Genomic DNA, 11,818 nt, shown 5'->3' with positions numbered 1-11,818 from the left:
TAAAAGATATTCAATATGATAATTTAAAATACATTGTTACCACCAAATACTTTGTTTCATTGTAAGGCATCAAAAACATAGTAAAAGTCATCAATTACTAGTAGAAATGGTATAAAATATTTATGGCACATTTAATAAATACCACAATGATTGTAATACACAAAATCTCCTTAATTTTATATTTTAGTTTAGGAAAATTTGAAGGTTTTTGCTTTGGGTTTTGTTTTTGTTTTGTTTTGTTTTGCTTTTTGGTTGTTTATGAAGTGTGTAAGCCTGTCATCTAAGAAGCTTATATTCAGTACTTACTTATATATTGAGTCCCTGAAAAATGCCTGCACTTTCCTAGATTTGGGGATGAACAATAAGGGAGTGAGGCACGGTTGCTGTGTTCAAGTACTTCATGATAGAGTATTGGATTTGAAATCCCAGCAGTTTATTTCTGTGAGTCCATTCTTAATGTGAGCAAGAAAAAAATAAACAAATAAAATAAACAGAGCCTTCTAATAGCAACGTTAATCTATCTTTCTCTGTCACTAAGAATCTTATTGAAAGTATCATGCTCTGTGAAATCAAGTTAAAGGATTAGAGTGGCTAATTCTTTGTGGACATGGACACTAGTTCATACAGGCATATGCTTCTGCTGACTGAAGATTATGACTGGGAGGGGTCTTGCTGAATAAGGATGTTCAGCTTCTATGGATGCTGCCAAAGTTTTCTAAAGGTTTTTCATCAGTTTGCTCTTCCACCATCCATGTACAAGAACTTCTGTTGCTCAGCAATCTCATCAACTTTTAGGGTTTTGCTAATCTTGTGGTCATGTTTTTACTATTCTCCTCTTTCCCTGTCTTCCCCTCCCTACACTTGTAGTGACTAAAGCCTGCATCGTTGTCCATTAGGCCACTTTCTTTTTTCTTCTCCCTACTAGAACCTGTTTCCTGCCATCTTCGAGTAGGAAAGGATCTGATAACCAAATGCTTTTTAAATATCCATAATTAAAAGTTGCTTAATGTGTTTCTTTCTGTCTTCGGCTCTCATGCTGCCCAGCCAGTGCAGATGAAGTCAGATGCCAGGCGGGCCAGTATAGACACAAAATATTCCAGGACCCCTACTCCTATCAGTAGTCACTAATAAGATCATTGATCTCAGCCTTCACATTGTAGTCCTTCCAATGGCTGGTGACAGGAAAAAAAAAGTCACTAAGAATAAAAATGTTTCTATTTCTATTTCCTGCAACTAAATAAAAACACATATTTCTTTGCATCCCAAAACCGTCTTTGCAGTTGTTATTTTAGCAGGAAAATCTTACTGCCATCTCTACATCAGAGACAGCTACTAAGTTCTATAGTAAGTTTAGCTCTTAAAAGTCTGTAATTTTATTGAATAGTTTGTGGCCCTTTTATTGCTATGTAAATTTTTATTTATGTGTACTAAATGTAAATTGTCAGGTTTTTAATTTTGTTGTTGTTGTTCTTTCTTTCTTTCATTCTTTCTTTTTTTTTTTTTTTGACATTTTCCTTATATCCCATATGGCTTTGCTGAATTTCTTACTTAAAGAAATGCTTAAAGAAATGTAAATATATACATATTTCTTATTTTAAAAAGTACCTACTTAATTTAACACTGTTGATGTCCTGTGATAAAGAACTACATATAAAACCCTGAAATAGAAGTTATAAGTTATTATAAATAAAATTGAAAGCAAGAAGCAATTTAGAATGTAATATTTGCAATATATGACAAATGACTAGAATCTTTGATTTATGAATCTCTCTCAAAACTCATTAGGAGAAAAAGTCTTATGGTAGGACATGGGTAAAGGATTTTAAAAGGCAACTTAGTTTTAAAAATAAAAAATTAGAATAGCTAATATAAAAAACACTTCAGGCACAACAGTAATCTAAGAAACATATTAAAAAGCATGGAGAATAGATTTTTTAAAATCTATTATATTAGCAAATATTAAATAAAATAAACCAGTATTGGCAAAAATGTAGAGACTTGTTATTAATGAAGCAGATATTGATAAACAGCTGAAGAAAAATTAAAACTTTGCTTTCTGACAAGGATGCTGAGCTTTGACCTTGCCTTCATCCCCTCTTTTCTTGAATTGTTCGTAGAGGACATACTCTTTGCCCTGACACATTTTTTCCGCTGGACAGCTCCACATCTTGGTACTATTTGAAGGAAAGTTTGACTGAGAGTGTAGAGTTGATTCAACCTCCTCTTGGCTAATTTTTGTATTACAGCTTTATTGAAATATAATTCACACACCATAAAATTCACCTCTTTATAGTATGAAAATTAGCAGTTTTTAGTATACTCAAGAGTTATGCAAACACCGCTACTATCTAACTTTAAATAATTTTTCTCCCCCAAACACAACCCCACCAAAAAAAACCCCACTCTCATCAGAAGTCACTCCCACTACTTTCTAGGTTGATTGCACCTGGAAAAATAAAATACAGATTCTCTTTAGACAAACATACCCTCAACCCAGGCTCTTGATATTCCCAAAGATTCAGATGAGTCAGAATTAAACAAAAACTAAAAAGTTAATAAAACAAAACAAGCAACTGTTAGAAAGAATAAGCACACACAATGAAAACCAGATTTAGAGCTCAAGTAATTCAGATATTAGGATGAACAAAAACAAACTAGAAAAGGAATATGTCCAAAATGCTTAAAACATAAGAAAAGTAATTGAATACTACAGGAATGAATAAGAGATTATTATAAATATTATGACTGTTTAAAAATTTTTTTGAAATAAAATATAAACATTAAAATAAAAATATAGCTGGGTTGAAAAGTACATTAGCCATAACTGAAAAAATAATTATTGAATTAGGATATGTATTAGAAAAAAAATCAACAAAATTACAACACAGAAAAATGAATTTTTTAAATATAAAGGAGGAATTAATATCTATGAACAAGTGAGCAGTTCTAATACATATCTCATTGAATTTCAGAAGAATTAATAGAATATAAGTGAAAGAGGCAATTCTCAATTTTCTAGAATTTGATGAGGACACTTCTTGAAATTCTAAACAGGATAAATTAACAATGTTAATTCTGAGACTTCAGTGGTCAATAATTGTAACAATAACATAATAACCAGAAATCCACAGAAGCACAGTCATAGTGAAACTGTAGAACTCCAAAGCAAAAACTACTCAAGAACAAAAATTACATGGACCGTAGATGCTTTTAGTAGCAGCAATGGAAAACCGGAACTTAGTAAAATAATATCATCAGAATGGTGTGAGAAAACCAGAAGCCTGTAATCCTGTACCCAATTGTCACTCAAGCATAGTCCAAACAAAATGCAATTCACAGGCTTGTTAATTCATCACCATCCCTCTGATAAGGCAGCAGAATATTTGATCTGGGTGGTATACATAGTTGCTTTCAACTGAATTGATAATGTTTTATTTCTTAAGGACTGTATTGGGCAAATAAATTACTTTACACAATTGCTATAGAGTAGTTGAAAAAAATAAACTAAATTGAAATACACTCATGTAGTAAGAGCTCAAAATATATTGCTGATTATAAAAAGTTTCAGACTATTATAGACAAAATATCCATGTTTATATGGAAAATAAATATTATTCTCTATAGTTATATTTGTATTAAATGCTCTGAAAAATGACTGGAAGAATATATAGAAAATTGATGATGGTGGTTATCTGAGGCAAAAGAAAAGGGAACAAGTGAAGCTGAAAGGTATTTTATATTTTCCTGTGTTTTTTTTTAAAAAGACAATATATGCAAATATGACATATATACCTAAAAAATAATCTCAAAGAACAGAAGAAAAGAAAAAGGACTGGTATAGCAGGGAGGCTTTGAAGTGAGGAAAAAAATTAAAGAAAATTAAAAATAAATAGGCTTACCTTTTTCATCCTCTGCTGCTAGATAACTGATATCATAGGTATTATTTAACTCTACAAGAGGGAGTAAGTATATCGCACTCACGTCTATGTCCCCAGCTCCCTAGCACCTAACATAAAGTCAGGTATATAGCAGGCAAGCAAGAAATGTTTGTTGAATGCTTAAATCTAAAAATTTTATTTACCTGCCATGAGAATTAAATAAAACAGAATAAGAAATAGGTTTGATACACACAGAGTAGGGACCTCCCCAAATGTTAATTCCATCCATCTTTTATGCAGATGAACTGTCAAGTCTCTCTGTAGCTATTTTCTCATTTGTCAGTTCCAAAAGGAATTGAAAACTGGAGGTTTCTGCCTAGTTTCCTTCCTCATTCTCACAGCCTTGGTTATTGTCTCCACCAACTCGGTTCATTGACCTACAAATGCCAGCTTCTCTTGAATGTTTTCCATCTCTTTCCCAGACCATCCACAGTTGGCAGCCAAGCTTTGCAAGTTTTATTTCCGAAATGCTTCTCAACTTCTTTCTAGGTACAGAAGACCACCTGCACCATCTCTTGCTGGGTGAGAGCCACTCTCTGCAGACGTAGTCACAGCTGGTATTTCACCAGCAGATGCCATGATTCAATTCCACCATAATGACATTGGGTAGTCTTTGTCAACTCTCCTGCTTGTCAGAAGGATGTAAAAACACTTCAGAAACATACTGGAAATCTTCATGAGTAGGTAGGTTGTTTCTCATTGTTTATCATTTAAAATGAAGGCACAATGAAAAGTTTTATAAATATTTGATGGAAACTTACAATTCTCATTATCAGGATTATAGGGTTAAAGGAGTTGTATGTTATTGAGACTCCTAATACCAAACTGCACCTAGAATGCCTCTACTAATTTATACACTCTCTCACATTAGTGTCTGAGTATGCTAATCTTTACATACCATTGCTAGCACTGAAAAACTATCATGAATGTTATTTTCATTCGCTCTCTTTAACTCAAAAAGCAAAATCAAATCAAAACAAAACAAAGCCTTTCATATGTTTATTAGCCATTTGAATTTAGTCATTTGTGGATTATTTTTGTGTCTCCTTTGCCCTTTTCACTTCTGGACATTAGTACATTAGTGCTTTCCTATTCATGTATATAAATTCTATGTATTTTTAGAATACTCTCCCAATGCTTGTATTTGTCCTCTTCATGAATTTTAATTATCTTTATGTTGCTTTTCATGTACAGTGCTTTTTAATGTTTTTAATCATCCATTTCTTTAATTTCTTTTATAATTTTCATCATTTGAATGTTATCCCATCTGCCAAAGCAAATAAATATTATTCTCAGTTTTATCTCAATTGTTTTGTGACTACTTTTTAAAAAATACATTTTGACTTTTCTCTCCCAGCCAGTATTTATTCTGGTGGCAAACTAACCAAATTCTCCTGATAGATTATTTCCTCAAGAAAATTCATTAAATAGTTTCATACATTCACTATCGATTTAAATGTTCATTTATCAGTTATTAATTTTAATTTACATTAGTTTGTTTTCCTGGGCTTCACATTCTGAGCAATTGATCTGTTTGTCTCTTCTTGAAAAATGACCTCAGTGTTATAAATATTGTTAAGATTAAAATACATTTATTATCTTATAATTTAAGTTCTCTCCACTTTTCTACATCAAAATTTCTTAGCTATTTTTGTCTCTTTATGCATACAAAGATTAAAAACTACAGAAAGAGCAAAAAGGAGTAAAATGTTGGAGAACAAGACAAGAAACTGTTAGAATACTAAAGAAGATGTAGTATTCTCCCGCACAGTCTGGACTCCAGCACTGCCATTTTCTGACCTACTTCCAATCACTGCTGAGCCAAGCTGGATCAGTTATAATTCTGAGGCTGTCCAGCATCACCCTTCTGCTCTGATTTGTAGCTGAAGCTCAAAGCTGTCTTTCATCTCTGCTACCTTACTCTGTGCATGCAAAAGAGGAGAAGATTGCTCCAGAGAATCGGCAACTCACCCAAGGGCAAATAAATGCTTTGTGGAAGTTTTCAGCCTCTGTGCAAATCGTGCAATTATAGAGCTGAACTCAAGATAGAAGATGGATTTCTTTTCCTTTATTCCAAATCTTACTGAGAAATCTAGGTAATATTATGCAAATTGCTTAGGATAAAAGACAACTTGAAAGCCAGTGGTTTGGGAGAGGGTATAGCCAGGGAAAGTGCTGGTATTAGAGAGAGTGATTGATCGGGACCAAGTCCTCTGAAGTGTTCTAAGGCAGTCAAACCCATCACTCTCCCTTTTAGTGCTTTCAAATATCCAGTCACTGGGTCTCAGCAATTTGGGTATTTTCAAACACTTGTCATGGAAACCTATGTTTTGCAGAAAAGGCCACAGAGAAAAAAAATTCATTCTTTCATACAGCAAATACTTATAATATTCAAAAACGAAAATTATGATTCCATATAGGAACTATGAAGTAGGTTAGTAGTCAAATGTTGTCACAACATGGAATACAGGGTAGTAAGAGTTAGCTCATGTGAGTCAGCTGTCAGAACTAGGCTGTCATTATGGACAGATAGGCATAATGCCACAGCCAAAGGCAAGGCAGGGCGAATGTGTAGAGTGTGTTGAACAGATCTATAGATCAGAGGAAACTGAGTAACTCTGAGAAGGCACATAGCATAATCAGAGGATCCAGTTAGAAAGAATGCCCTAACAGGTTTGCATCAGGATTGCAGGAGCAGGGAAACCAGAGGCTGAGACAGCTCCAGGATGGATAGAATCCACAGAGATAGCCATGGTGCTTCAGTCTGAGTTTTAAGACCCTCCTAGAACATTGGTCACTCCATTAGGCTGAGCATCAGTGTCTCCTTCTGAGGCTTCTATAACTGCAGACCCTTGGACTTTCTCCTGAAACTCCTGATTCAGAAAGTCTATGATAAAGCCTAAGGAGCTACACTTTGAAGATCAAACTCTCCAAATAATTCTGAAGTTCAGCCGTGGGCAGGTGTACTGGTGTGGACCAAGTGTTCATTGTTCACATTGCTGTTCGAGGAATGGACTCACACTGCCCTATTAGATTAATGTCTTCTCATTTGTCTATATTAGAGCACAGATTGAAGAACCATGTTTTAAACTCTGCCTTTAGATGCTAACAAATAGTTGTCCTTAAAAGATGGTGTTTCATCAGACTATCGTGGCTTTCTTCTTTGATATTTTATTATGTGGAGACACTACAAATTGATCAGCTAAGTGAGGGACTAAGGTGTTGGTTATATATGATCAATCATAGGGCACTTGGAGGCTGGTGGAGGATGGGAAGCTCAGTGACTACTTCCGTTCTTTACCGCAGCTGCTAAACTAGCTCTTCTCTCCTTGGTGTTTCCACACTCTGTACATCACAGCTCCTTTGACACATGCACGGTATTTGTATGGTCTCCCTCTTCTCCCCCCTCATGTAAACACACACATTGGATGGTAAGCCAGTAATTGTGACTAGTTTTTCTGTCTTTCTAGAACTGGGTATATTGCCTGATATACTGAAATGTTTTAGCCAATCAGAAATGTTACATGAATAATAAAATGCAGCATGTGAGCAATGTAGCTGGCTTTCCTATTAATGCTTTATTCATGGTAGTTTTTAAAAATTGAGATGCTGTGATGACACAATAAAGCCATTGATTCTTATTCACTCTCTCTATTTAATAGCAATCTGTATCCTGGTGTATATCAAACTAAAACCATGCTTACCTCCACACCTGCAATCTACAACTGAGGGCTACTGCCAGACATGCACTGACTATGATGGTCTGGTTTGCACTTTTACACTCAACTTGATCTCCTGCAAATGAGTTCCCTAAGCACTGGGCCTTATCTCTCTATGCTCTCATGGTCTCTACCTCTTACTTTAGTAACCTGTTTGGAGGGTGATGCTTTGAAGCTCTGTTCCCCAAAATGCTTACCAGTTGAAGTTTTAAACTTATTTTAGAACCTAATTCCTTCTGACATAATCTCAAGTTTTTTCTTCTCCCATGTCCTCATTCCCTATAAATATAAATATGTTTGTTCTTTTTTTTTTTTTTTTTTTGAGATGGAGTCTCACTCTTTCACCCAGGCTGGAGTGCAGTGGCATGATCTCAGCTCACTGCAAGCTCCGCCTCCCAGGTTCACGCCATTCTCCTGCCTCAGCCTCCGAAGTAGTTGAGACTACAGGTGCCCACCACCACGCCCGGCTAATTTTTTGTATTTTTTTAGTAGACACAGGGTTTCACCGTGTTAGCCAGGTTGGTCTCGATCTCCTGACCTCATGATCCGCCCGCCTTGGCCTCCCAAAGTGCTGGGATTACAGGAGTAAGCCACCGCGCCTGGCCCGAATACGTTTGTTCTTAATCATTGCCATAATCTCCAGTTTCTGCCTTCCTTACCATTATAAGCATAATCATGATAAAATATTATCATTTCCTAGACCAATAGCATCCTTCTGACTTCTTTTCCTTTCTCCAGAGTCCAGATAAACTCTTCAAAACTCAATTGCTGCCTCGGTTCCCTTTTCTTCTTACCCTCTGCCTAAGACATCCTAGGAATGTTTATCTTGGCTCTACCTTTATCCTGTACTTCTGCTTTCCTGTAAGGAGACTAGTCCTACCTGTGAAGCACCATTTTTCATTCTCAGTACATTGTTGACTATGCATATCAAAGAACTATATGATAAAGTACACAATGATTTTATTACTAGTATGGTTTCTGATTGTGTTCTAGCCACACATCATTAGTCCTGCTATTAAGAAAACTAGTACCATTCATTTCCAAGACAAATAGGTGTCCCTACCTAAGGCATTGAGAGATAAGGCCATGCATATTCATAAGGAAAATTTTCTGCTCCCAAAGATTTAACTGATTTTTCTCTTTAAGCTTCTATAGTAAAAATAACCAGAAGTTCAGGGAATAAGATCAAGCCCAGAATCACATCATTCCTGACTGTGAAAAACAGATCTTTGGTATCTATATAACCCAAGAACATGGCTTAGTTTCATTTGTGAACTGAGAATATTAATATTTATATAGTAGTCATAAAAACAAAATGATATCACTTGCATATAATTCGATGATGTTCAACACTGTATCTTGCATATGGTAAGTGCTTAGTGCGCAGTTTTCTTTCCCCTAAGATAATGCATCTCAAGTGATGTTTGTTTCATAAAATTGGAGAAGGGAATTTAAGTCATTTTATTGTTTCATATATGAAGTATTTGAGCTTTGTGTTCCAAATACATCATTGGTAAGACCTATCCTTTGTGCAAGGAACCCTGAAAAATTAACTTAAGAGGACCTTACTTTAGCAATGAATTCCCATAGACAGATGGCACCCCTGATGGATCACTGTATATGCCACTAAGTCCCACTTTGGTCAGGAGAGTTCATTACAGAAGGCTCACTCTCACCCATTCTGCTGTTTGCTGCACATTCAGACTTCTAAGATTATTCAATGCTTTCTCATTTTAATTAAAGTAATTTCATCCAAATGAAGCCATATAGTATGTCCAATTTTATAATGTGCTGATATTTTGCAACTACATGCAACATTTGTGTTTATATTACATTTGTAAACCTATTTCTTCGTGTTTTGATTGCAAATTAAAAGGTGAGCTTGGAAAGATGACATTAAATTTTGGTAATGAATATATGCAGTTATATCAAGTTCAGCTAGTTCATCTTATAAATAAACTACTTTTAAGCAGAAATCCAGATAATCTTTCATGGGAGCATTTCAGAGGTAAATGTGTAGTCCCTCTCTGCACCTCTGCCTCCTTCCGTCTCCAGCATGCAGCCCCCAGGCAGCTGTCCTGACAGATGTCTACTCCACAAGGGCTAGGCTGGACTTTGGGCATAAAATAACTTAAAAGAGGGTACAGCTAGACCCTAGCTGTTCTCCAAATCAAAGTTTCACCAAAAACAGGTATTGGATTAGGAGATATGAGAACTATTTTCCACCCCTAAGCCAAAACTGCCCATTTTAGAATGTTATCACTTCTGTATATAAGTCGCTATAGACTTTTCTAGCTAGCACTTTCTGTGGCTACTTAATGAAAACACTCAAGGGACCCAGAAAGTTATTCTTTATTGTTCCTTAAAACAAGGGGATGATGAGAAGGGTATTTAAACTCCTCAGAGAAAACAAATGGACAGTGCTGCTGTCTCTCCTTCCCACCCCCACCCCCAAATCCCTTTTATTTTTTTCTTTCTGTGAACCAGGTCACATGATGATCAACTCTGTGGTTGGAAGTCAGGAATCTTCAAAGGAGTGGGATGATTCTGCAAGAACTCCCACATTCTTAGTGATTGCACAGTACAGTCTGATCAACCCTCATGAAAAGGACAGCTGCTTCATCTCGATAAACCCATCGTCATAAATCACACGATGGAATATTACACAGCAATGACAAGGAATGAACAACGGGCCATAAAACCACATGAGTAAAGTTCAAAAACATTCTGTGGAGTTGAAAAGTACGTGGTGTAGGAGTCAATTTATGAAATTCAAGAACATGTAGAGCATGGTATGACAGAAGTCAGCATAATGAATAGTTCTGCTGTGAAGACTGACTGGGGAAAAGGATGGAAAGACTTTCTGAGTGACAGAAACAGTTTGTATCTTTATCTCATTGAAAGTCAGACAGCTAAAAATTGACCTGGATGCACACTTCAGATTTCCACATTGCACTGTATTTACATTACACTTCAATTTTTAAAGGCAAAGGAAAGAAGATGGTGACCCCTGTGGTAGTAGTGGATGTCTCTCAGTGGTCTGAATTCTAGAGATTTTCCTGGCATTAGGAAAAAAATGCAGGATTTTTAACACATACGGCCAAGAGAAGTTGAAAAACATAGCTAAAATGCACTTAAAAACAAAACAACACAAAACATTAGCATAGGTTTTATACATCCTAGTTCCTCTCCCTCTCCTTCTCTTTCTCTCTTTTGTTCAAATGCTGGAAGTGAAAAACAATTGTTTTGATATTAAAATAACTACACAGTGTCAACAATGTTTCCTTCATTGAGTATTGAGGCTACAGCAATGACAAGAAAAAATGGACTTTCATGTTAAGAATCTCACCATCTAAAAGGGAGTTATAGCATCTTTTATAATATTAAGTTGCATTTGCTGACTGCTATCTATTTACACTCAACTATACACTTACAAGGTTCTACCTACTTTTTTGTATTAACTATTTTAACACTCACAACCAACATTGGAGTTAAATATCTTGCCTCAAATCAAAGAATTAATAAATGGTAAAGGCAATATTTGAAGCACACAGTGTATTTCTGGAGACTATTCTCTCACCCACTACATGCTATTAACATTTAACCATCCTATGAGATAAACAAAGAAGTTCTCTCCTGGTTTGACTTCTGTGGCATCTGTTTCTTTTCTTTTTTTTTTTAACCTTTCCCCTTCTCTTCTCTACTTTTTACTTTCCTCTCCTGATTCACTTTCATCTGCCTGCCTGTTGAATATCAATGTTCCACAGTTTATTTCCTCGGCCTTAGTTTCTTCAAATTCTGGAATTCCATCCAGAAAGAAACATCATTTATTGCCAGTTTCAGTCACCATATGTCTTGCTTTCTGGGGAACACATCTACCTGCATTTCCAGAGGCAATTTCAACTTATCTGGTCTGTCATTTAACTCTATATCTTTCTTCCAAAGCTTGTTTCTCCTACCGTGAAAGTTGGACCTTCCACTCAACTTGAAGTCTTGTCGGCATCTTTGACCAGCTTTACACCCTAGTCCTCCACAACAAATGCACAGTGACCTCCTGTCTCTCATACCCTTCCCCTCCACTCCCCTAACATTACCTTGGCTCAGCTCTCATCTCTTACCTGAATTGTAACATCCCCCAGTTTCACCCATCCAAATACATTT

At 35.8% G+C, this 11,818-nt stretch overlaps 1 pseudogene; it reads left to right on the top strand.

Moving 5' to 3' along the window:
- The first annotated feature begins 265 nt into the window (after positions 1–265).
- The window catches only part of LOC117980953 (dual specificity protein phosphatase CDC14C-like), a 28,592-nt pseudogene continuing 17,039 nt past the window's right edge, over positions 266–11,818 (top strand).

This window comes from Pan paniscus, chromosome 6 (assembly GCF_029289425.2).
Source record: "Pan paniscus chromosome 6, NHGRI_mPanPan1-v2.0_pri, whole genome shotgun sequence".
In the NCBI taxonomy this organism is placed as follows: domain Eukaryota; kingdom Metazoa; phylum Chordata; class Mammalia; order Primates; family Hominidae; genus Pan; species Pan paniscus.
This window is presented reverse-complemented; position numbering and strand designations above follow the sequence as displayed.